Source organism: Psammomys obesus, unplaced genomic scaffold (genome assembly GCF_907164565.1).
Source record: "Psammomys obesus unplaced genomic scaffold, mPsaObe1.curated_primary_1811, whole genome shotgun sequence".
NCBI lineage: Eukaryota > Metazoa > Chordata > Mammalia > Rodentia > Muridae > Psammomys > Psammomys obesus.
In genome coordinates, this window is record NW_026585698.1 from 13,688,107 (window position 1) to 13,714,198 (window position 26,092).

Sequence of the window (26,092 nt, forward strand, 5' to 3'; positions counted from 1 at the left end):
GAAACACTGATGGAAAAAAAACTTGTTCATCCCCAAATCAGGACTCGAGGATAAGCCTCCTCAGGGGGAAAGGAGGCCAAGGGTTCTCCGCCCTGATGGATGCTCCGGCTGTTCATTGAGTTTGGGTTTTCCCCTTCAGTTTCTAACTTGTTAGCACATAAATGGCACATCTCCCTTTTCTGTTCCACCACCCTCAGGATGGGCTGAATGGGAGATGTCAGAAAGAAGGTGTTTGGGAAGGAGGCAGGGAACACGCATTCTCCTGAGTGCAGATCTAGACAAGGACATCCACCATGGCTGTGCATTGCTGCTCTGCATTCCCGAGGCAGAACGCTAGGCGGACAGTAGGAGAGCATTTAACACTTGTAGGGTCCATGAAGACAAGCCCGCCTTACCCACCTCCCTAGCCACCGTAAGGCCAGATAGGGGCTCCAAGTCAAAATGGGGAAGCAGGACACAGTTTGAGAAAGTTAAAACGAGAAAGTGATTGTTCACAGTATGACTTAGTGACGGTCAACAGGCATAAGAAGACTTGCTTGGAGGCACAAGCAACACGAGGCCCGGTGGGTTTGAACTGACCAGAAAGGCCCGAGCTGCAGTGCCTGTGTCTATAGTGCTTAGATCTGTAGCATGAACATGTCCACAGGGCTCTGCTGGAGGCAGGGACCTGGTGGGTGGCAATGTCTCCATAGGGGCTGGGAACTTTAGGGGCAGCGTGACCATGTATGAGTGAGCCTGTGTTGTGGGCACACATACGCGTAAGTGCACGCGTGTGTCTACCGACTGCCCGTCCCTACTTCTGAGCTGCCTGAGCCTCTGAACAGTGCCTGCCCTGCTTCTTCCAGGGATTAGAAATACGCCTCAGTCGTTAGGCACCCCATGGTGGCATTGATTGTACTCACGGTCCTGGGGGCTAGCCAGGAGCTCGGGACACCAGCAGATTCCAGGTCAGGTAGGGACTCCTGTGTCATAGATGAAGCCATCTTGATTTGTTTTCTCCAAGGCAGAAGGGCCAAAGGCTCCTCAGGGCCTCTTTCATAAGGAAACTGGTGACCCCCAGTGGTCCCGCCAAGTGGTCTTGTCACGTTGAGGAGAGTTCAGCATATCAATCTGGGGAGAAGACACGAGTCGGTCAGTCCATAATGCGTGTACTTCCGTGCAGCTGGAGGACAATGATCTAATAAGTGACAATGTCTCCACCAAGGTGATGTGGCTGCTTGTGAGAGTGTGTGTGTGCACACTCGTGTACCTCTTTACATGCACATGTATGTGGGAGTGCGTGCGTGCGCGCCTACTGGTGGCCCATTTGGGGAACACATGGCCAAGCTGGAGTTTGTCTTCAGTCATGTGGTTTTCGTTTTTTAACTTTTTACTGATTTTCTTGTGTGTGTGAGTTTTAAATCGTGCACTCTCGTCCCACTCATCGTATCCACCTTCTGCCCTTGCAACCTGCCCCCGCAAAATAAAACACACACACAGAGACAAACAAAAAAAAAGTAAACAAAATAAAGCATAGAAAACATCTCGTCGTGGAAGCTGAAGTGTGTCACAGAGTGTCCCATAGAGCGCCCTTCTGTCCACACACACCTTCCTTGCAGACATTCATGGCAATGAGTTACTGGTCTGCCTCGAGGCTTCTGTGACACCATCAATACTGGGTCCTCACTGGGACTCCTCCCACTTATCCTGTTGTTGTCCTGTGTCGTGGAGATCCTGCAGCTTTGGATCAGCAGGACTGGCCCTTTCCAGTGGCCCAGCAGTTCACATATGACGTAGATTTTGGCGTGGGCCAGCTCAGAGCCAAGCTGGTCAGCTGCCGGCTCTGACCAGTCGTGTGGTTTTCACAGCCGCCTTCCACACACACAGATGGGTAGAGCCCTGACAGCATACTTTCTTCCTAGCACCCTCTCCATGAGGAGCCCTGAGGCCCTTGCCTGCACTTTGGGGCCTCCTCTTCCTGCCTGTCCCATGGGCCAAGTCCTGGTGCCCGGCACCTCATGAGCCTTCACACAGGAAGACCCAGGAGGGGCCTCTTCGGGGCTGGGAACCGATTATCTCTCCTTTCCACACGGCCTGCAGGAAGCCGGCGCTGAAGCCGCACACTCAGGGTCTCCCTCTACAACAGGAAGACACAGTAGGGCACAGGTCCCAGGGCCGGGCACAGCCACCATGAGTGGCTGCCATCCTAGATCGCTGCCATGGTCCCCAGGGATCCCATCTATTTCAGGAGCCACCCCAGAGCTGGCTCTTAGAACTTTTGTTTATATTTTTTTTTACTTGTGAACTATTTTTTTTGTCCCTGAGACTGGACATATGGAAGGCGCTCTGGGTTCTAGCCCTAACGATGGGAAAACTGAACAGCTCCCGAAGGCTTTGCCGACTGCAACATTTTGGTGTAGGGCAGTGTCTGCTGCCCTGTCATGGGCAGGGCTACGCAGTGCCACAGAGCAGCCAGCATTTCTCCTCCAGCATGGCTTTAAGTTCTGCCTGTGGCGGGTGCAGATGTGTGCCCAGTGGCCAAAGGGAGTTACTCCCTGCGTACCTACCCACTTGCTGTGATGCAGAGCAGTCTCTGAAGGCCTGCCTCTGCATTGGGGAAGGAGGAGCCTCCTCCAAACCTCAGCCCAGCAGGTTGTGATGAGCCGGGCTCTGGGCAGGAGCCACAGCTTCTGGTAGACACCTCTAGTCTTCTCAGGCGTGGCAAGCGGACTTGGGCTGCCTCGGGAAAGAGTGCCTGCAGCTAAACTGACCCGAGCTTCCACCATGTACCTCGGCATACCTCACGGATGGAAAGAAACTTAGAGGCAGGAGATCCTGGGTCACGTGATGAGCTGTTGTGCCTTTTCTATGTTTTGGTTTCCATCCTTCTCTGGAATCGTGGACAGGAGGCGCCTGGCAAGCCCAGAGTTGCAGGCATTGTGACTATTTTGGGATTTCCTCTCTCTCCATCTCTGGGCTCACTCACTGGGTGGACCTCACCCTGCTTCTCAGACCCCACCCAGGGCAGGCTGTGCAGGCCAGGTGGAGGGCGTGGGCTCTGGTGAAGCCAAGAGCCCCAGCTGGAGACTGCAAGGCCTATCCTCCAGGCCCCTGCCGGGAGACTCGGGAATGTGACCTGAGCTCCCTCTTCCCCGGTTTGTGCTGACAGCTGTTCTGGACTTTGATGTGGGGATATCTCTGGGGCCAAAATGGTCAAGGGTAGCCCACCAAACAGGTCAATGGAGTAGAACGATGGAAGGAAGGGGTTCTAAAGCCCTCCTGCTTACCACCCATTGGCAGTTAGCCAAGGTCCTTTCCTTTTCTTGACCGTTGCAAGAGACAGGCAAATTTAGGGCTCATTTACGCAGTCGATACAACTCCAGCGCTTAAAATATGCTTTGGACCTTCCTGTCTGTGTTCTCAGTGGTATCATTCTTAGAGTTTTCTTTAAGGTTGTCTCAAAACCGTTTGGAAATAGGAGAGTAAACACTTGCACACACTGTCTACTAGGCCTGGCACTTTCCTGTGCCCACACCCTGTTCACTTTCCATCTTACCTGATTGGCACTGGAGTCCCACCCCCGGGTGGGGTGGAACAAACGCTGTTGCCCAAGGAACCGTGGAAACCTTCTCCTTGGGCTCCATGAGTGACTCATTTCCTGCAAGTGTTCTGGGCAGAATCTCTGCTACGTAGGAATCAAGATCCTGCTATTTTTTGGTATTGCTAATGTGAGCTTTCCCTTCAGAAATACTCTTTCCGCAGTGTCCAGCGTGTGTGTGTGTGTGTGTGTGTGTGTGTGTGTGTGTGTGTTTGTGTGTTCATGTGTTCTTTGCTGCCACAGGTCAAGGACATTCTCTTGTCTTAGCATGTTACCTGTGCCAGTGGATCCTTGACAGCACTTAAATGCCCAGGCAGAGAGAAGGAGCTCCCCAGAGCAGCTTTGCAAATTTCTAGGCCTGTGGTGACTGGAAGAAACAACCAAGCTGAGGAAACATGGGGAGGGGGGACATTCAGGTGGGTCCACTTCCTGTTTTATAGAACCCAGGCCAGCGTCTGTCTTAGAAGTACCACCTCTAGCTCCTCGTATGATGCAGTAGTTTGGCTGATGTGGTTTGGATAGGAAGGGTCCCTCAAAAGGCTCATATACTAAAGAGACAGTCTCCAGCTGGTGGCGTTATTCTAGGAGGTTCTGGAAACACCGGAAGGGGGGTCTGAGGTGGAAGAAGTAGGCCACTGGGTGTCCTTCTGCAGGCCGAACCGAGCTGCGTCTCTTTTGTTCTCTTGTTGCTGCCTTGCCGTCATGAGTTGAGCTGCTCTGCCCTGCCACAGCGGGCTGACGCCTCTGGGACTGAGCTAAAAGAAATCCCCCTCAAGCTGTCTTCTTGGTTCCTCAACTAAAACGGTGGAAAAGGACTGATGATACAGCGGAGACCATACAGCATGGCTTATGAAGTCCATACAGCGTGGCTTGTGAAGTTGAAAATGCTTCTGTGTGTCTAGAAATAAAGCTCTTGGCTGAGAAGAGTCCGCTGGTCTCCGGTTTGAAACGACACATTCAAGTGGAGAGACCCCAGGGGGCCATTCTCTCTCCGGAGTCTTCTTTCTCCTCCCCCAGTTTTATTTTCAACTTGGCGTTAATATCGATGGGTCAGGTTCCCTGGGCTGTTTGTGAAGGGAATTGGGAGAGCACTTAGGGTCCTGCAGTTTGGAGTCAGAGAGGCTGACGTGAGATTTGTTCCAGAGACCAAGGGCCTGAGCACACTATCATACTGACTGACGTCTGGTGACTAGAAATCAGTGTGGCTCATGGAACAGAATCATATTTTTAATCTTATTTTATCTTGGTTTTTCAAGACAGGGCTTCTCCGTGTAGTCCTGGCTTTCCTGGAACTCACTGTAGACCAGGCTGGCCTCGAACTCAAGAGAGATCCGCCTGCCTCTGCCTCTGCCCCTGCCTTCTGAGTGCCAGAATTAAAGACGCACACTGCGGCCACCACCGCCTGGCTGGGACAGGGTCCTTTTTAACCTAACAACTGCCTGCCATGAGTACATCTCACTTCGGTTATTTTAAAGTTTCTTCAGACCCAGAAAGCATGCACATAGTGAGCTGTCCGAGTGGGCTGAAGGGTGGAGGGTGGAGCCTTTGGGAAAGCATTTATTTGATGAGCTCATTCTTACAGTAGGTTGGTTGGTGAGTGCCACCTCTTTCTGCACCTCCCCTGTGCCCAGTGCCACACCGTCATCGAGCTCAGCCTCTGACAGCTCTGCAGAGTGCCTCCCATCATCCCCTGTTGCTAGCAGAGGCTCCAGGGCTGTGTCTGCTGCATGGCTATCCATCCCTCTACACATAGACAGGGTAAATTAGCCAGAACTACAGACATCCTGAGGACATGAGGGAAAACATCTTGACTGTAGGCATGGTTGAACAGTGAGATTAGGTAGCTGTCAGGAGGGTGTGACTGATTCTCATCAGGGGAAGCTTTGGAAAGAAGAGCTGTTTTCAGGGCTGTTTGCAGCTGTGTGGCGAAAGGGCACTGGCCATGATAGCTGCTGGAAGATGACCCTTCCTGGTTCTGCAGTTGCTCACAGGGGGATTCTTTCTTGGTTCACAAGATGTCATGCTGGGCCCCTTCTGAATGTCCAAGCCCTCGTCACTGCAGATTTGGTTTCTCAGGAGTTCCTGGCATCTAAGAAATGTAGAAGGCTGGATCATCTCAAGAAGCCCTTGTGCCTGTTGCCTGGTGGCCCTGTCTGCCTCTGCCTCTGTCAGTTCCAGGGTTCTTTTTATTGCCTACCCTGGCCAGCACTAAGATGGCTGAGGGTGTGTGTGTGTGTGTGTGTGTGTGTGTGTGTCAGAGGATGTGCTAACATACACATGGCAGGGGACAGATCCATTTCTTCCAAGTTGTCAAGCGTACACACACAGAGTTGTTTTGATGTTCCCTGCTATCTCTTTAAGATCCAGGTCAGCAGTGAGATTGGGGTCTCCTTCATTCCTGATTTGTTTTGTTTGCTGTTTGTCAGCCTGGATGGAAGTTTATCGTTTTCATTGATTTTTTTTTTTTCTCCCCTTCCTCCTAAAGAAGCTTTTTTTTGTTTAGATACTGCTTTTCTCTCCTTTCATGATTTTTGCCGTTATCTTCATTATTATCTTTTTGGACCTTTCTCTTTGTTTTTTAATATAGAAACTCATTAAAGTAAGGGTTTTTTTTTTCTAATATAAGTATTTGATAGCTGACAGTGCATATTTACCTCAAAGCACTGTGTTTAATGTGTCGTAGAAATTGGGATATGGCCTACTTTGATTTTTACTCAGTTTAAACCATTTTATCGTTTTCCTTGGGTCTTCCTCTTTCATTAGTGTGTTTGATAGGAGTATTCAGTTGTTCGCCTTTTCAAAACGTAGAGATTTCTCCATTAATCTACTTACTAGATTACTGATTTTTTTTGGTTTTGTTTGTTTGTTTGTTTGTTTGTTTTCTTCTCAAAGAGCAGTAGTACTCACTCTGTAACGCAGGGTAGTTTGAAGCTCATGTGTCCCAGGCTGGCCTCAAACTCATGGCGCTTTTCTTGCTTATGTCTTCCAAGTGCTGGGGGTTCAGGCATGAGCCACTGCTGGTTACTTTGTATGTCATGTGTTGTTTCTCTGTGATTTAATCTGTGGTTTTCACAACAGTGACTGTACTGTTCTGACCGTGGTGTCTTTGTTTACCCTCTCTGGGGTTTATTAGATTTCTTGTCTTTACAGATTTATGTCTTTCATCAAATTTGGGAATTGCTCACCTACTATTTCCTCAAATGTTTTCCCATTCATTCTCAGCTCTGCAATTCCTGAAATATAAAATCAGATCCTCTAAGTCAATCCTATAGATTTCTGAAATAATAATAATAATAATTATTATTATTATTATTATTATTATTATTATTATTATTATTATTATTAATTTATCTTTAAGTTCAGTGAACCCAGGGTCACCTCCATTTGCTGTTGGGTTCTGGGAATTTTGTTTTGGTTCCCTGGTCCTGTGGTGCTGTGGTTTAAACCCTGTGCCTTGTCTGTGGTGGGGAAGTTCTCTGCCACGTCTGAGCTGTCTCATTGCCTTTGGGGGCTTTTAGGTGTGTGTTCTGTAGCTTTAACGTATTTGCTGAGAATTCCTGTCTCTCCTCCTTTGTTTCAAGAATCCGCCTTTGCTCCTTGTTGGTGATGGTCATAGTAGGTTCTAGTAAAGTATACTTAGAGTTTCACTCTTGATAGTACCAGCGTTTGGATTGTGTGTTGCCACTTGATATTTTCTCTGAAACCTGTTTTGGTCACCTACTTTATTGTCAAATAATTTGGGATAGTGTCTTTGGCCTTTTGAATATTGTGTTACGAGGCCCCAGATCCCTTTTCAGTGTTAAGTAGGTAGTCAGCCAAAGTGGAAACAGACTCACATCCCAGGCTGTTTTCTGGCTCTCTGATTCCAGCCCCTGTTCTGCCGTGTACATTGCTGGGGCAGTCTGAAGGCTGTGCTGTGCTGAGTCTTAAGTGATTCCACTCGTGCAGCTGGGGGTGGGGGGTGGGGGTGGCCAGTCTTCATGTTGCAGAAATCCATCCTCTTCAGAGACATCCTTTTAGGTATTCTAGAAACACAGGAACTTGACACCTCTCCCCCTTACGGCAGCAAGTTCTAGCCTCAGAGTCCACTGCCACTGTGCCAGCGAAGAAGGCCAAGGGTCCTCCTGCCTCTTCGGTGGCATTGATTGCCTAGTGGTATGAGACCACAATAGCTTATAGGGGCCACTGCTGCCACATCCGTGGGGAGAATTGCCAGGATTCATCTGCAGCAAGGTGAACTTGAGGGTTCAACCCACTACAGGACCCCCTTCGATCCTCTGGCTGACAGACACGGGCCTTTCTGCACGCCTGGCTTCTAACTTTCCTGTTTGTACCTGCCACTGGTTCTGGGTCACTCTGGTGCCAATAGGGGGCAAAAAGATTATAAGAAGTCGTTGAGTCTCATTATGGCCATGTCATGTGTTTTATGCAGAAATTCTGAAGGTTGGCTTTGTGGGGAAAGGCATGCTTTCACATGTGGGACTCAGAGTTGAAGCCCGGTTGCCTCTCCCCTGACCCCCCCTTCTTTCTTGGTTTGAGAAAGCATCTGCTGTGAAGCCTAGGCTGGCCTGGAGCTAACTGTGCAGCCTCAGCTTCCCAAGTGCTAGGAGTACCGACATATGTACCTGGCTCCAGTTTCTACTTTTAAGTATCTTATCTTGGCATGTGACATGCTGCCTGAGGCAGATTATTTTCTTAGCATTCTGAGGCTGGTAGCTATGTTTCTTCATTTCTGATTTTCACAATAGCTTTCTTTTCTTTTCTCCCATTCATTCATTCTCTCGCTACCACCACCCAGCTCACAGTAACTGTCTGTGACCCTTCCTGAGTCCCTTTAGTCTGCTCTAAGCTGAGACTCACATTGGGATTCAGGGCTGCCTGTGGAGCCGACGTTTTCTTCTCCCAGGCTGGCTGGAGCAGTTTGCTGCTGCTGAGGCCCTTGGGTCCTCGTTAATTCCATTACTCCAGTGTGTATCAGAATACCCTGTCCATGCCTGAGCCCTGGGTCTCCAAACTTGTAATGGCTGTAGAGGTGAAAAAGCCCTAAAATTAGGAACTAATGTTGAGATCTAAGTCTCCATGCTGAGAGAGTAAGACCCTAGGTTAGGAAGGTGGAGCCCTGAAGGACAAGCAGCCTTCAGTCTCCTTGAGGTTGGCCAAAGGAGCGGGCAGTCAAGGCAGAGCCAGGGAACAGAGAACACAAGGGCCACAGTAAAGATGCAGAAGACCCTAAGGTCTTCTTGGAGCCCCACCACCCACAGCTCTAAACAGGAGCAGATTAATCCCCTGGACCTGGATGTAAGTGTGGGGGTAGGTGGGGACATAGTTCCTAGGTCCATGTGTTCATGGGCACTGCCAGATGGTGTCCAGGGATCCAGGGAAGGATGCCCCACACATTCCTGCTGAATTCCTCGGCTGCTCCCCATAGCAAAGAGGAGGGGACAGGGTCAGCCTAGGAACAGTGCCAGCTGAGCCCCAGCACTGGGCTGCGGGGGTCGGTGGGCCTCCCGGCTCTACCCAGCGCGTGCTGCCGTGCTGCCGTTGCACTTCTAAAAAGCTGTGAACGAGTGCCTGCGTGACGGTAAGGCGGGAGTGTTGACTCTGAGGCAAAACACATCCTTTCCCATCAGAAAACAAGAGTGACTTCAGCTTCCATCACACCCGCCCCCTGCCGGGCAGTTCCCACCAATCCAACACGGCCCTTTTAGGGTCTCCATGACTAATCTCAGTTGGCAAAGGGGCCGTGGAGAGAAGCAGGAGCTCATCTGGTGCGGTCTGGTCAGGCACAGTGAGGGTGCATCCTGGCGTGGCTTGACAGATGATTCTGTGCTGTGCAGTGCGGCCCACCAGGGATGCATTCCCTGCCAGAGCACTGTGTGTCCTGAACAACTGCATCGGGTGTTTGCTGGGGGGGAGGGGCTGGGCTGTAGGCAAGGAAGGAAGGCCTGACATGCAGCAAAGCCGGGAGGGATGGCGATTTCTGGGAATCTGTGGCTAGGCGTTGTGATATTTCCCCAAGTCTTCCTAGCTCTGTGGCCTGAAGAGTGTGGCTCCCGCTGGCCATGAGGACGGGCTCTGCAGCTAATGTGCATGCAGGTGTCTGTGTGGAGCCTGCAGAGAGCGTTAGGTTGGGCAGTAGACGTTAATAGAAGTACCTGGAGCAGAACAGACAGGCACAGGGCAAGTATGGGATGCCACTGAAGTAAGCAGCAGGAGGCAAAAGGGGAAAATGAGTCCTCTGCCCTCTATATGGAGAAATAAGACACGGAAAAGATTCCTAATAAAAGGTTTTAACTAAAAAACTGTGTCTGACCACAGTGGAGATCCTGCAGGAAGCCTTCCTTCCGGTGCACCCACCATTGTCTCTTGGGGCCCCTAACCTCTCTAGGCAGTGCCCTAGGGCACTTCCTGTGGCCCATGGGCCCGAGGCTCAGGCTCCCAATTGAATGCTCATTCTTCGCAGATCCTCCGGAGGAGCAGCTTGTGCAGACTTCAGGCTCTGGCTGCGTCTCCATGTTGTATCCACTGCCCCTTTTCTAGCAGAAGCAGTCCGTCCTGTTTGTCCTCCCGGTGATGACAGGCTGTTCCTGTTTGGAAACAGAAAAGATACCGTCGCTGTCTCTTCTGCTCTAGTATTTTATTTCTCTCCTTTCCTAAAACATAAAGCCAGTGCCAGTGGCGTGTTTATAGTGCCAGGCTCTGCGTGCGTGCTCGGTGGTCACAGTATCCTTACCTACCTCTGGATGTGTTGTACTTTCAAGGGGTTCTTAGGAGAAGGAGCGGGCCAGCCAGAGTGACCGCACACATGCTGTGGGAGGCTTTCTCAGCGGTCAGGAACCACAAACATCCCTTTGTGGTTTGGGGACCCATTCCCAATGAGGTGAGCCTAATTCTCCTCAAGGTGCACTGAGATGTAGTCTCAGGCCTCTAGAGCAGTGGTTCTCAACCTGTGGGTCATGACCCCTCCAGGGGTTGAATGACCCTTCCACAGGGGTCACCTATGACCATCAGAAATGTCAGATGTTTACATTACAGTTCATAACGGTAGCAAAGTTACAGTTATGAAGTAGCAATGAGTACAGTTTTATAGTTAGGGGTCATCACAACGTGAGGAACTGTATTAAAGGGTTGAAGCACAGGGAAGGTGGAGAGCCACTGCCCTGGAGGATATAAGCTGTGGCCATGTATGCAAATATATCTCTTCACTGTTCCCTTCCCTTCCCCTCCTCTCCCATTCCCCCTGTCTAACCCCTCCCTCTACTCCTTCCATTCTCCTCTTCCCTCCTCTTCTCCCATCCTCATCTTTGCCCTCCCCCCTCCTCTCCTCTTCTCCTTTGGTGTGTATAGCCTGGGCAGGCCTTGAACTTGAGCAGTGGCACATGACCTCCTTCTGATGCCCCTGCCTCTGACTCCCAGGGACTATAGGTGTATCCCACCACACGTGGTTAATGCAGTTCTGGAGGTCAAACCTAGGGCTTCATGCACACTAGGCAAGCGCTCTGCCAGCAGAGCTATGCTATGTCTCCAGGCCTGTGCTTTTTTTCCTTCTGACGTTTCTATAGAGACTGGAACACCACTGGGCCTCTCAGGAAACTACAATTTATTTATCCTGTTTATAAATGTCTTATCAACCCAAGAAGTCTTTAAATCTCCTGTATGGGCAGGCATCCTACCTCTACCCTGGCCTCATGGGTTTGGCTCACATCTACTGCATGAGTTGAGCCAGCCTGATGTCTTTGCTGGCTAAGCCACGGGTGGCCTCTCAGTGGTTCTACATCTGTGTAGGTGTGTGCTTACTAGTTTAGATCTGGAGACCTAAAGAGTGGTACAATGTAAGTGGGCTGGAAATGGACTCTACAAGTGATTCCTGGTCTTTACATTATCATCAGCCTGCAGGGGACCAGAATAGGCCCTTGCCTCGAGGAAATACTAACGATTGAAAAAAAAAAATCCATAATCTAGATGTAGGTGTTGGAGTAGGAAGATCCTGTAAACTCTGGAGACTGTCCCCCTCACCCAGGCTGGAGGCTCAAGAGCCAGGTTAAGTCTTTCAGGGGAAGGAGAGGTGGGCTCATAGACCCATCCTGAGTGGAGCACCCAGAATCCCAGGCTTGCCAGGCTTCAGTGTGCACTGGGAAGCAGTAGCAGCCAGTATGAGGCACTGGGGACATGTGTAGGCTAGAATGGAACGAGGGCTGAGCTCAGGGGCCAGAGGGCCTTGGTGCCTAAAGCAGCCTGGAGGCTGAGGACAGCAGGGAGAAGGGTGTGTGAACAGGGCCTGCCTGCTGCCCTGAGGGGCCAGTTGGACAAAGTCTACAACTCAGCCCAGGTCTGTATCCAGTGGTACTTTGCCCTTATAGTGCTCTTGATTTCTCATCTAGGAGGAGGATAAAAACCAGCAGAAATCAGGCTCCCGTTTCATCTCCATCTCTAAGCCTTTCTTGAAAGCATTTCTGCCTGGCCCTCAAGACAGAATTCTGGGTATAAAGCCATGTGTAAGTGCTTCCATTGAAGACAACTCCCTTAGAGGAAGAAGGTGCAGTGTTCAACTTCGTGTCTTCTCAGACACAGGTGCCAAGGGGGCAACTGAGAAACGCTCAGAATACAGATCTGTGCATCCATCAGATTTTCAGTCTCAGTTGATTCAGGCTTTAGCCAAAGCCCTGTCATCCGAGTGACCTAAACCACCAGCGGCCGTTCCTCTGCCTCAGGAGACAACAGTCTGGGGTCAGGGCGGTGGCAGGTACAGTGCCTGGTCAGGAGTCCACTCACTGTGCCTTCCCCTGGTGGACGAGTGAAAGGAAACTGTGGGGTCTCAGAAAAGCGCCGTTCCTATTAGTGATTCTGTTCGCTTCCCTAAGGCCTCCTAATGCTAGGAATTAAGTTTCAGCATGTGAACTCCGGAAAGACACAATCGCTTAGCCTGTAACAGGCGACTCCTCACACAGCGCCTCCTCCATGAAGCAGAGGGTTCTTGCCAACGAGAGCTGATGGCGCGGCCGTGGTGACCAAAAGCCTGGTTGGGCACTTCAGTTTGAGAGTCCATAGTTACCACTGTGCAGCACAGCAGCTAGCCCCGTGCCCCCTTCCCCGGGTACACTCTGCATGGAAGAGACAAGGTCCTTTTCCCAAAGAGTCCTGGAGCCCTGGGGTTCCACTGCATATGACTCTGGCCATCTTGTGGCGATCTCCGCCCCAGCTGTATGACGTCATTCTGTGAGATCAGTGCATTCTTAGTGGAGCTAAGAGACATTCGCATCGCCGACGTATTGCTGGCTCATGTGCAAACTGGTGGCCACCAGTCAGCTGTCCAGATAGATCAGTCCACCCTTCTGAATGGCCCACGCTCTGCTGGCTGACACATCCTACGTTCCAGTCACAAACAGAGTAAGATTCAGTCAGAGGAGCAAGCACTTCTGCACAGCAGGGTGTGAAGGGCTAGCTACGGGAAGACTCCAAGGAAGACTCCAGCTTATCCGAGTTAAGAGCTGTTGGCCTGGGCAGACAGCTCCAGGCTCTGGGAAGCCTGAGTGTCTTTGCCTCAGAGCCAGCCTTGCAAGGCCCTAGTGGGTGGCAAGAGTATTGGGCAGCGTGATCCAGTAGAGCCAAGCTGTTGCTCTGCCACCCGGAGATTTTCTGTGAGGCACACCAGGCCAGAGCCAGTGTCAGTTCCCTTCTCGGCACCCCTCCAGATGCCTCAGCTCCCCATCCGCCCCCGGTTGATCCCACCGTTCCGGAAGAAGGCCTCTTCCTGATACGATTCCAACTGCCGGTGTAGGGACTCCACAGCAGACCAGAGTGGCCCTGGCGCTCTTTGTTGGCATTGAGTCTCACAGACTAGCTTTCCCTGGAGAGCTCTTTGAGAATGGAACATAGCCTGGCTTTCATCAGGACCTGCTCACCTGACTGGTCTGGCAGGTGGCTGAGTCTGGGCCCTGAGTGGGCGTGTGAGTGTCTGGCAGCTATGCCTTTGGGGGACAGCTCAGGCCTGTGAATTCCTTCTCCCTGGGGGAAGCAGGCTGGGAGCTGGGCCTGACTGACGGGAGAGTGACAGGTGGGTCTTGGAACAGATCGTCACACCCTGATGACAACTGGGATTATCACCATGAGTGGTAATTCCAGCATGACAGTTGAGTTTCGGGTCAGGAGCCAAGTTCCCAGCCTCCTCGTGCATCTGGACAAAAAGATTCCTACCGGCCGGCTTACTGGCTCATTTCTCAACCATCTGCAGAGACTGTTTGTACAAATGGAGATCTTTGGCCTGCAGAGCCCGAAGCCCTGCAGAGTTCCGCTCCAGCCTGACTTTTGCTTCAGGAGAGGAATCTGGAAACACCTGGGCATCTGAGAAAATGGAAAAGAGAGCCTTTGTAGATAAATAACCCGTATATACATGAGCATTGGAGTCTCCACTGGCCTTTTTTGGTAGGCTGAGACCACTGTGCCTGGGTGGCTCTCTGGCCCACAGAAGCCTTAGACACTATGGATAGATGCTGCTATGATTTTGATGTGTCCCCCAAAGATTTGAAAGTGGAAGCTTGACCTCTAGCGTGGCAATACTGATCAGTAATGAGACTTTTTAGAGGTGAGACCCAGAAGCAGTTAAGATACTGGTCCCTGGGTTAGTACTCATGGGACCCTACATTAGATGCAACAATGGGTTATTCTTCAACAGGGTGCCTGTCCCTTCTCATTTCTGGCGTTCCCACAGTGGTTCTGTGTTATGTTAGTCAGACTCCTAATCACTGGAACACAGTGTTTGAGAAAGCAGGGTAGGAAGGTGTAGGGAGAATTCTGGAATTGTGGGTTCTTTTGGAAATATGAGAGTATGTTTTCTTTTTAATCCCAGGTGTGGGGATATGGAGCTGCTTCAGACTGTCCGAAGCAGCTGACTATGATTTGCCTCATGCTCTAGCAGGGGTGTGGTTTTGCCAGATGTAGATAGTTTTTTTTCATTGTGTGATGTTTGGGATTCTGGGAACATTTCAGAGGGTGTGGAAATGCTAGGGCCCCTGAGAGAGGCCCCTGCTGTTGTTGGTCACCCAGCGGGATTGGTTGCAGTTTGTTAGTAGTTGTGGCTCAAAGAAGAAACAAGAAAAAAGAGATTAAATTCAAGGATCTCTCTCTCTCTCTCTCTCTTCCCTTCTTCCCCTCTCCCTTCTCCTCTATCTTTCTTATCTAGTGATAAGGGGTGGCGGGAGTAGGGGGGGAGAAGAACCCACAAAGTAGCAAAGACAAGCTACAGGAAGGATTCATTTTGGTTTATGGTTTCTGCTGCCTTTGCCTCTAGGTCACTGACAGTCCAGACAGAAGCATCATAGAGCAAGGACATGGCAGAGAACAGCTGTTTGTCTATGGCAATAAAGCGAGGGGAATGGGGACCAGAGGAAGGGGCGAAAGACAATGAATAGTTCAAGAATAAATGACCTGTTCCTCCATCTAGGTTCTACCACCTCCCAAAAGCTAGGGACCGAGCTTTTGACACTCAGGGGCCTGTAAGGGACATTTCCTGTGCATACTGTAACAGAGGCCACCCACTGTGAGACAGTCCAGCTAGGGGAGCACCACGCCAGCACCATGCTAACTGTGAGCGAAGGAATCTTAACAGTACTCACTAGCTGGTGTTTCATTATCACAACAGAAAATGGGCCTTTCTGTGAGCCAGCATGTGGACCTTGCCATATTTTGCAATTGGAGCTGCTTTAAAACTGTAGAAGGAATTCCACAGACTGCAGAAGCAGATCATGTGGTTCTCTGGAAGGGAGCCAACTCTGGTGATCGCTATCACACCTTGGACAGAAGGAGTAGCCAGTTTGCAGTAATTATTATAAGCGATGCTCCTAGCTGCTTCCTCCTTCTGCCAGGGGGAGTGGTGTTTTACTTGTTAACTCCCCAGGCATATGGGTAAGAGTGTCATTATCCTCATTTCATTGATGGGAATGTTGAGAGATGAAAAGAACCTCTGGCCCCTCCCCCCTCCCTGGCAACACCGGTTTGTTTGCTGTCTTTCTTTTTCAGGGACATTGGTGAAGATGGCCCTAAAGGCTGAACAGTAGAGGCAGGGAACAAAGAGGACTGTATTTCTCCCAGCAAATGTGTGCTCAAGTGAAAAACTGAGCGAGTTCCCGAGGGGAAATCCATTTCTCCTAGGCTTGCAGGCCCGTCCACTCTGACCTGTTCCTTGGCTTTTGTTATCTGCCTGCATCTCGTATACCATTAAATTCTGGTGCAGTGCACAGAACATCAGGCGCGCACACCCTACCCGTTCCCAGCACGCTCACTCCGGTTCAGCTCCAGAATGCCTGAGGTTGAGGGTGCGGCCCAGAGTATGGCCAGACCGTTTGCTGTTAACCATTGACTGGAAGACCTGCCTTCGTAGGCCTCCGCTTTGAGACTGAGCCACGCTGCTGACGGCATGGTGCTTTCGTGACCAGCTGGTTAGAGCCCTGTTTCTGTGATCAGGTGGTGCTCAGGAAGTGGTTCGTTGGTGCTGGTGTCTGCTCTAACCACGTGCTGCATAACAAAGACTACAAACAGTGGGACGAAAGGAAGTAGTTCTTTGCCTCATATTTGAGGAGGCTAAATAGCTTCAGGATGGGGCTGGCTGCCAGCAGAACCAACCCGATGATCAGAGGTGGAACTTTCAACTCCACCTCCTACCTGTGGGGAGGAGCAAGGGGCTGGAGATTGAATTGACGCCAGTGGTCAGTGAATGAGACGGTCATTCCTCTATTCAAAACAAAACAACTAAACTAAACGTTGGGGTTCTGAGAGCTTCCAAGCCGACGGGAGTGCTGTGAACATTTGGAGAGACATGAAGGGCCCTGTACAGCCCTGGTACATGTACCCTGTGTACCTCTTGCTGTTTGCCCGCTGTCATTTGTGTCCTTGATGGTAGTCTGGCAGCAGGGACCAGAGATGCAGCCCTTGCCTTCTGCCATCATACACCTGATAGAAATCTTCAGAGACCTATGCTGAGGTGCAGCCAAGGATTCCTGACTGTGCTGCAGAAGAGGACTCAAGCCAAAGTAATGGGAAGCAGGGTTGGAGTCTGTCAGTAAAAGGTTTTAACATGGGATGGGCGTGATTGCACGCACCTTTAATCCCAGCGCTCAGGAGGCCAAGGCAGGCGGATCTCTGCGAGTTTGAGGCCAGCCTGCTCTACAAAGTGAGTCCAGGATAAACAGGGCTATACAGGGAGTCCCTGTCCTGAAAACAACAACAAAGGTTTTAACATCAAAGGGTAGTACATACCCACGTGTGCCTATGGGCTCCTCAGGAAATTCTCCTTTGGCCCTGAGTGTCTTAAAAAAAAAAAGTAGTCATATATGATGGGGGTGGGCGAACTTTTGAAGTTAGGTTATTCAAAAGGTTTCTAGCACTTTCTTTTTAAACATAGGATAATTTCTGAAGTGCATGGGGTAGGATTGTGGGCTTCTATAATTTTGAGAAGTAGGCCGAAAGGGTCAAAGGAATCCTTACTGTATGCAGGTCACGAGGAAGTTAAAACACCTTTCAGCGGTGAGCAGAGTTTGTAATTTTGTTTATGAGGTTCTCATAAAATTACAGGTTTGTAGCCAGGAAAGGAATAAGGTTATGAAACAAAGAAAGGTCACATGTTCTTTGGTCTTAAGCATGGTTCATTGATGGTTTAACATTCTTATTTGAAATATTGCTGTTTGTCTCTATGTTCAGGACAGAGCTTCTCTGCCTCTCCCATATCGCCCTCAGATTTTGAAGTCATTCCCTCAGCTTCCTCTCTTAGCGACACAGCTGTCTTGATGTACATAACCCATAGTTCCACATGGTAGGGCCCATGTTTTGTACCATTACATAACGAGCACCGGTGGCAAAGGCAGCACATATCTTGGCTGCGTTCATCTCTCTGTCTGGGGAGAAATAGTTGAGGCTCCAGAAGTTGAGGTTCCAAAAAGTTTTTCCAAATCTTACTGTCCTAAAAGGAAAACAAACAAATATCAAGGTAGTTACAGCAATTACATAACTCCTGCTATGGCCAGGGCTGGCTGCCTTCTCCTAGCTGCGGGTCCCACCTCCTCCTGTCCCACCCAACACCATCTAGTTTCAGCCTGGGACCTACAGCATCAGATGATGTTTTGCCACCTCCAGTGTCTAGGAGTTTTAGGCCAGCTCAGTCCTCAGAAATGGAAGATTTTTCAACAGTGTTCTGGATGCTGATGGTATTGGAGGAGAGGTGGGGGGTGTCTTAGTTGCTTTTCTATTGCCTCGGAGATACCGTAACCAAGGCAACTTCTAGAGGAGTTTATTGGGAGCTCTCAGTTTCAGAGGAGATCATCAGAGGAGGGAGCGTGGTGCCAGGCAGGCCTGGCACTGGAGCAGTACCTGAGAGCACATCTCAGTATACAAGCATGAGGCAGAGAGCATGAGAAACTTGGGATGGTGTGGGGTTTTGAAACCTCAAAGTCCACACCTCCTAATCCTACCCAGATACCAACTAGGGACCAAGTAGTCAAACAGGTGAGCCCATGAAGGCCTTCCGCATTCAAACCACCATAGGGAAGGTGTTATAAGTGTCGTCTATATGGGTCAGCCTATACCCATGAAGACAGCAGCTCTCTACCTGTGGTCTGCCACCCCCCTGGCAACCCTCTAGCTCCAAAAATATTTACATTACAATTCTTAACAGTAGCAAAATTACAATTATGAAATTATGGCTGGGGGACACCACAGCATGAGGAACTGTCTTAAAGGATTAAAGCCTTAGGAAGGTTGAGAACCACTACTCTGAGGAAACAAAGCACTAGAAATATCTGCCCCTCCTTTTAGGATAACTAGGGCTGCCTGGAAAGCCAAGGCAACAGGCCATGAACAGGGCCCACTCAGGCCCCTCCTGACTGGCATTCTGTAACCCGTCTGGGTGGTAGTCAGGGCTTAAACAGCCTTGGGGCTTTCTGTGTGGCACACACTGTTTCATGACCATGATCTCTCCCTGCTCAGCCCACCGGGGCTTTCCATGCTTGGGAGCTAGCCTGGTGATGTCATCTTTGGGGTTGCAGTGCAAGGGCTAAGAGGCCTAGGGTTGTGGAGTGCTCATTGTGCCCCTTTTTTTGACAGTAGCACTCTTGCCACGGTATGGGTGAGTGGGTGAGGGATGTCTCCTTTCTAAACAGTTTTGACTTCCTTGGCTACCAGTGCAGGAGGGACAGCTGCCAGCCTGACAGGAAGAGAAAGCAGAGAACCCACCGAGACCAGCAACGTATCTCCGAAAGCTCAGTGGCCATTGGCTGCTCATGGTGGCCTGGGGTCATGGCACCAGATGGCTGGTTTCTGTTGCCTATTTGGAATAGTACTCTTGGCCTTCAGAAAGCTGTTAATATTTTTTTAAGACAGTGACTCACATAGCTTTATTCAACAACAGCTCAGGCTGTCTGAAAGACCCTTGTCATAAGTCCCCTGAGGAGCTACGGTTATAGAGTATGGCACTGTGCACCCAATTTATTTTTAATTGAGGTAAAATTCATATAACATGAAAGTCACCCATTTATATATTTATGTGTATGGCATATATACACATGACATACATACATACATATATGTATATACTTATACATATATACATATGTGACATATATACACGTGTGTGTGTGTGTATATATGCCACACACACACACACACACACACATACATATATATATGGCTGGCCTTGAATTTGTGATCCTTCTGCTTTAGCCTTCCAGATACTGGAATTACAGGCCTAAACCACCAGGTCTAACTCAGAATTAATTATTTTAAAGTAAGCAATTAGGTGTTACACATTCAGTTTTAACCAGCCGTCAGAGTTTCTGTTGCTATGATGAAACACCATGACCAAAAGCAAAGTGGAGAGGAAAGGGTTTATTTGACTTACACTTTATAGTGTATCATTGAAGGAAGTCAGGGCAGGAACTCAAGCAGGGCAGGAACCTGGAGGCAGGAGCTGATCAGAGGCCATGGAGGGGTTCAGCACCGTGAAGAGCTGGGGGAAGGACGTGGCAGAGGATAGCAATCATGGCTTGCCTCCCATGATTTGCTCAGCCTGCTTTCTCATAGAAGCCAGGACCACCAGCCCAGGGGTAGCCCCACCTGCCATGTGCTGGGCCCTCCTACATTAATTACTACTTAAGGAAATGCCCTACAGCTGGATCTCATGGAGACATTTTCTCAGTGAACTTCCTTTCAGGTAGCTCTAGCTTGTGTCAAGTTGATAGAAAACCAGCCAGGGTGCCAGCCTTTGCCTGTTTGGTTCCACGTTCTTCATTGCCCCTAATACCAAACTCCATACCTGCAAACCAGCCACTAATGTACTTCCTATAACTTTCCGTTTATCTGCTGGGCATGTGTGAATCAAATCATGTATGAATCAAATCATGTGATATGTGATACTGACTCCTGTCACTGAGTAAAATATCCTCAAATTGTAGCCATCCTATAGCTTTTCTTTAAAGCTAATAGACCACTGTAGAGATGAGTATTTGGAGTGACCCTCCTTTTAAAATTTATTTGCTTTATTCATTTATCTATTCACTCATTTATTTATTTATTTATTCATTCATTCATTCATTCATTCATTCATTTATTCATTTATTTATTTGCTTTTCCTTTCTGCTGTGTACCTTCACTCTTTGTTTTTGCCAGTGGTGGGGCTCTCCCAGGCCATTCACATGCCAGACAAGTTTTCCTACGACTGCCCCCCCCCCCAGCTTCTTGGCTTATCGGAATAGTGGCTGTCGAAACACAAGGTTTTGTTTAAACATTTCTAGTCTCCTTTGTCATGTAGGTAATAGAATTGCTGGATTATGTGGTTATCAGCACAGCATTTGAGGGATGTCTTCTGTTTGGAATGTGCTTGGAAAGCAAGAGAATAGGCCCACAGAGGATAATACCAGGGACTCGGGCATGCTGAGTTCTATCTCTAGTCCCCTTTTCACCTTTTATTTTGAAATAGGTTCTCACTAAGTTGCCCTGACCGGTCTTGAAGTCACCTCATAGCTCAGACATGCCTTGAGCTTATAATCACCCTGCCTGGGTCTTCCCAGTGCTGGGATAATAGGCTCATTTCAACAGCTCTGCTGGTGTGCATGTGTGCATGCGTGTGTAAGGGCCTTACACACTAGACAGATTTTATATCCAAGCCCATGGATTTCAATTGTATACTACTATGGCATCCATATTTACTATAAGTGGGCTTCCTTCCATTTAAAGCAGGTCTCACCACTCTTCTTCCTTCCAGTTCCTCAGTGTCTGTCTTACACAGCTGCCTCCCAGTGACTGCTTCCCTAGGTAGTCGTAGGGAAAGGTTAAATACCTGTTAAATTTGCCCTACTAAACTCACTCATCACACAGATGGTGAAGATATGCCTCAGTGACCCTCCAGAGCTAGTGCCTGCTTGTTTTAAGCCTGCCAATTAAAACTCCAGTAGGAAACTGTTTGGATAACACCCTGGGCCAATAAGGGCTTAGGCTCATGCATTCTTCTGCCCTCCTCCCCCTCCTTCCTGCTCTCTTTCTACATACTCCCTGATATCCCTGTGTGTGGATCTCAGCCATGCTGAGCGTGCCCCCAGGACCAGCGAAGGCACTGCCCCCATCTTAAAGATCTGAATCACTCAGGGCCACCAAGGTGTCTGTGTACACTCACAGAATGTGTAAAAGGTTGCAGCACCATGAAGAGCTGGGGGAAGGACGTGGCAGAGGGTAGCAAGTAGGTATCTTCCTACCTGCTTCTTGTAAGCTGAGGCCTCCCAGTGGTTAGGAAAATTAGCTCCTGGTAGTGCCGCAGGTAACCACCATGCAAGGCGCTGCTCCAAAATCAGACCCCTATGGATGACCAGCCCCGCGTTCCTGATCGACAGCCCTCTCTCCAAGCTAGTCAGCCTTTTGTCCTCAGGGCTCTGGGAGAAGGCTCCCGACTGCAGCCCAGGATCAGAAGGTCCAGACCTGGCTCTGGCTGTGCGAGAGAGACTTGGACCTCTCTGCCTCAGCAGATTTCTAAGCCTGAACTGGAGAGGTCTGCCTACCAAAGGACACGAGCCACTGTCTGTAGAAACAGCCATCACCAGCAACGTACAACTTTACCAGCAACGCACAACTGTAGTTTATCTTCAGCCCTGGAGAGAGTGAAGAGCTGAGAGGAGGAGCTAGGGAAACCTTTCTGTCACAGCTGGATGCCCGATCTGGTCTCACTTCTGTAAATGTGGAAGGCCTCTCTGCCACAGCTAGGCTGCTACCCAACCCTCGGTTCTCCCACACGTCTCTTCACTCTTTCTCTTGACTCCAGTGTGTTCCAACAAATGGCATACCTGGCCCTTTCAGTCTGTTCCTATGGTCTGGGTAGGCAGGGCCAAGAATGTGACCATGTTCCTCCTGAGTTCAGGTGCCTGGATCATTCTGGAATCTTCTTGGCTGGAGGGTGAGACACAGGTGGGTCCCTGGATCGCCTGTGACTCAGGCAGTAGGAGGAGCCACGTTGAGTCTGGACTGTTAGATGGGCTGGCACAGCCCAGCAGGGGACGACACCTCCTGGTCTGTCCATCTCACCTTGCAAAGGCGAAACGTCCACAGAAGAATCATTGTGCCTACTCCACAATGGTGGACAAGCCCTTGCCAAACAGTTGATTCTCCTGTCAAGCTGCTAAAAGAAATTATTGTATCACAAACATGGAATCCTGTAGCTCATCCATAGAGATCCCTGGAACAAGTCTGACCCTGATTGATTGATTGATTGATTGATTGATTGATTGATTGATTGATTGATTTAGACAGAAAGGGTTTCTTGGCTTGTGTAGCCTTGTGTAGCCTTGGCTATCCTGGACTTGCTTTGCAGACCAGGCTGGCCTCAAACTTGCGGAGATCCACCTGCCTCTGCCTCCCCACGTGCTGGGGTACCACTGCACCTTAGCTGACCCTGATATAGGGTTGTTACCTACCCGTTGTTGACTTGACCTTGGACATGAGTCCACGTCATCAGTGGGAACCACAGGGAGCAGACACAAGGCGTCCTGTCAGATGACGAAAAGTATGCTGGCTACGGAAAAGATGGTCTTAGGAAAAGAGCAAGACTGTCGAAGGATTATTAGAAGACACTGGGCGTTTGTGGGCTGGGGCTGTCTATGGTGAGGGGTCCGTTCCATTGACAAATGCAGACTAGAGCCTGGGCTTGTGTTTCAGTTATTAGAGGGCCTGCTGGGTGTGGGAGCTTTGGGTTTGCTCCCCAGCACCACATACATCCAGTGTAGAGTTGCATACCCATAATCTCAATACCTCAATGGAGGCAGGAAGTCCAGACCTTCAAGGTCATCCTCAGCTTCCTAGTGAGTTGTAGGACATAAGCCAGCCTAAGATACATGAGACCTTATTTCAACAGGAAGTATGGGAGGGAAAGAGGGAGGAAGAAGAAAGGAAGGAAGGAGTCTCAAGCTTCGAATGGTACAGAGAGGAGCTGCAGGTGACCAACAGGCTCTGTCATCCAGCCTTGGGCTGTGTGTGTGTGTGTGTGTGTGTGTGTGTGTGTGTGTGTGTGTGTGTTAGTTCCAAGTACCTTTGTGGGGATGTGTTATTCCTGTAACTATAGCTTCACTAGCCACAAGGGTCTTACAGAATGGCCCCCTCTGTCTTTGTGCTGTACTTGTATTGGAATAAAGGGGGTCTGGGTCGTGGCTCGTATCCCATTGGTCAGGACCGCAGGCCCTGCTGTAGTCGCTGTCCATGGTTGCCGGTTCTTGTGTCCAGGCTGGCCTGCTAGCTTACAGGCTAGACCCTGTTGCAAGCTGTAGGCTTCCCTGGACGGCGGATATCACTGCATTGTTGCCTTTTCCCAGGTGTACCCCACTGTTTGTCAGCATTTCCTTTGGAGCTTTGAAATGCAGCCAGGCCCAGCCCCCCACTTAAGTTATGTGTCAAGGTCATTTTGTGGCCCTGACTGCCCTGGAATGTCTGTGTAGACCAAGCTGGACCCTGCATACTTACAGAGATCTACTTGCCTCTGCCTCCCGAGTGCTGGGGTTAGAGGTGTGTACAACCATATCCAGCTTAACACCCTCATTTTTTTAATTAATTACAGCTTATTCACTTTGTATCCCAGCTGTAGCCCCCTCCCTTTTCCCCTCCCAACCCCACACTCCCTCCCTCTTCTCCTCCCTTTGCCCCTCTCCAAGTCCACTGATAGGGAGGTCCTCCTCCCCTTCCCTCTGACCCTAGCTTATCAGGTCTCATTAAGACTGGTTGTATTGTCTTCCCCTGTGGCCTGGCAAGGATGCTCCCCCATCAGGGGGAGGTTATCAAACAGCAGGCCACTGAGTTCATGTCAGAGGCAGTCCCTGTTCCCATTACTAGGGAATCCACTTGGAGACTGAGCTGCTATGGGCTACTTCTGTGCAGGGGCTCTAGGTTATCTCTATGAGTGGTCCTTGGTTGGAGGATCAGTCTCAGAAAAGACCCCTGTGCCCAGATTTTTTTTTAAAGCTTTCCTTGTGGAGCTCCTGTCCCCTCTAGGTCTTTCTATCTCTCCCTTCTTTCATAAGATTCCCTGCACTCTGTCCAAAGTTTGGCTATGAGTCTCAGCCTCTGCTTTGATACCCTGCAGGGTAGAGTCTTTCAGAGGCCCTCTGTGGTAGGCTCCTGTCCTGTTTCCTGTTTTCTCCCTCTTCCATGTCCATCCTGTTTGCCTTTCTGAAAGAGGATTGGTCATCTTACCCAAGGTCCTCCTTGATTAGCTTCTTTAGGTATACAGATTTTAGTATGATTATCCTATATTGTATGTCTAATATCCACTTATAAGTGAGTATATACCATGTGTTTCTTTCTGCTTCTGGGATACCTCACTCAGGATGATCTTTGCTAGTTCCCACCATTTGCCTGTAGATTTCATGATTTCCTTGTTTTTTATTGCTGAGTATTCCATTGTGTAGATGTACCACAATTTCTGTATCCATTACTCAGCTGAGGAACATCTGGGTTTTTTCCAACTTCCGGCTATTACAAATAAAGCTGCTACAAACAGAGAATTCTCAATAGAGGAACATCAATGGCAGAGAAGTATTTAAAGAAATGCTCAGCATCCTTAGTCATCAGGGAAATGCAAATCAAAACGACCCTGAGATGTCACCTTACACCCATCAGAATGGTGAAGATCAAAAACTCAAGTGACAACACATGCTGGAGAGGTTGTAGAGAAAGGGGAACCCTCCTCCACTGCCGGTGGGAATGTAAACTTGAACAACCACTTTGGAAATCAATCTGGCGCTTTCTCAGACAGTTAGGAATAGCACTTCCCCAAGAGCCAGCTATACCACTCCTAGCCATATATCCAAAAGAGGCTTAAGTACACAACAAGGACATTTGCTCACCCTCATTCTTATATATGCTTCCCAGAGGACTAGCAGCTAACTAGGGCCAAGACTGGCTTGGCTGTCTGGTCTGGTATCTAGCACTGTCTTGGTTGTCATGCTAACATACCGAGTATCTTGGATGTCTGCATAATGTTGTTGACACAAAGCAAAGGCCACGTTTGCCTATGTGAGGGTACCCACTGGAAGAACAAGAGGTTATTACAGGCGGTAGTCCAGGGCAGGGTAGGGGTGGGCAGCTTTTAGTGTGTTTGCCGACAATTAGTACAGAGGACGGTGGTCCTTTTACCCATCACCTCCCCAGAGGTAGGTGTATAGGGAACGAACATACAAGGGCATCCTTGCATTTGGGGTTCTCCTAGCCCAGGTCCCCTCCCCATATGGTTAGTCCCTGTGTATCTGTGCATCACCCTCAGCAGAATACTTCTGTGACCAAATGCAGGAGTTTCCTCCACATGAAGAGTTCAGTTCTCTGTGGATGCCATCTGGGTATCCTCCTGCATTCTTAGCTCAGTTGATATCAGCTTCCTGGAGAGTTTTGGATCCCACAAGTGAAGGAAGGGCTCGGCCCGGTAGGACCAGCCGTGCTCACTCCACCATCTTCAGGCCTCGGGCTCTGACCCATGATTGTGTTTTACCATATAAATGGGGAGAGCCGTCTCTCACAAACCATCCTTCATACTCTATCATTTATTCAGCCGCAGCTGGTGGCTGGAAGTAGGAAAATAGTTCCCTCACTAGATTTTCAGCTTGAAAAATGATGATGAGGAGGAGGAAGAGAAGGCACAACTCAAAAGCAAAAAAAAAAAAAAAAAGGGATAAGTTATAAAGTGGGGTGCCCTAGAGCATTTTCCTGTGGGTTCAGCAACCAAGACATTATCCCAATGCTGCCTTTTACCTTTTAGGATTCTGTAGAAGTCCCATCCCATAGCCATGACTCGTTATGTCATTGGCCTCTAACGACCAACTTAGACTGCAGCTCCTTTCTCTTTCCTAGAGGGTCAGGGTCATAGCTGAAATTTCCAACTCTCTAATCACATGGTTGGTCCTCCCCTCCACTCACCCCAGCAGTCAGCCCCTGTTCTGGGCTATCCCGATCACCTCACTAGCATGAAATACAGTCATTATTAGAGAGTCTGATGATTCTAGGAGCCAT

The 26,092-nt window shown here is 49.5% G+C and overlaps 1 protein-coding gene across 1 annotated transcript in view; it reads left to right on the forward strand.

Annotated features, from left to right (window-relative positions):
- Bcr (BCR activator of RhoGEF and GTPase) overlaps positions 1 to 26,092 on the forward strand; it is a 114,081-nt gene that overhangs the window by 31,935 nt on the left and 56,054 nt on the right. The gene's annotated exons all lie outside the window — the stretch shown is intronic.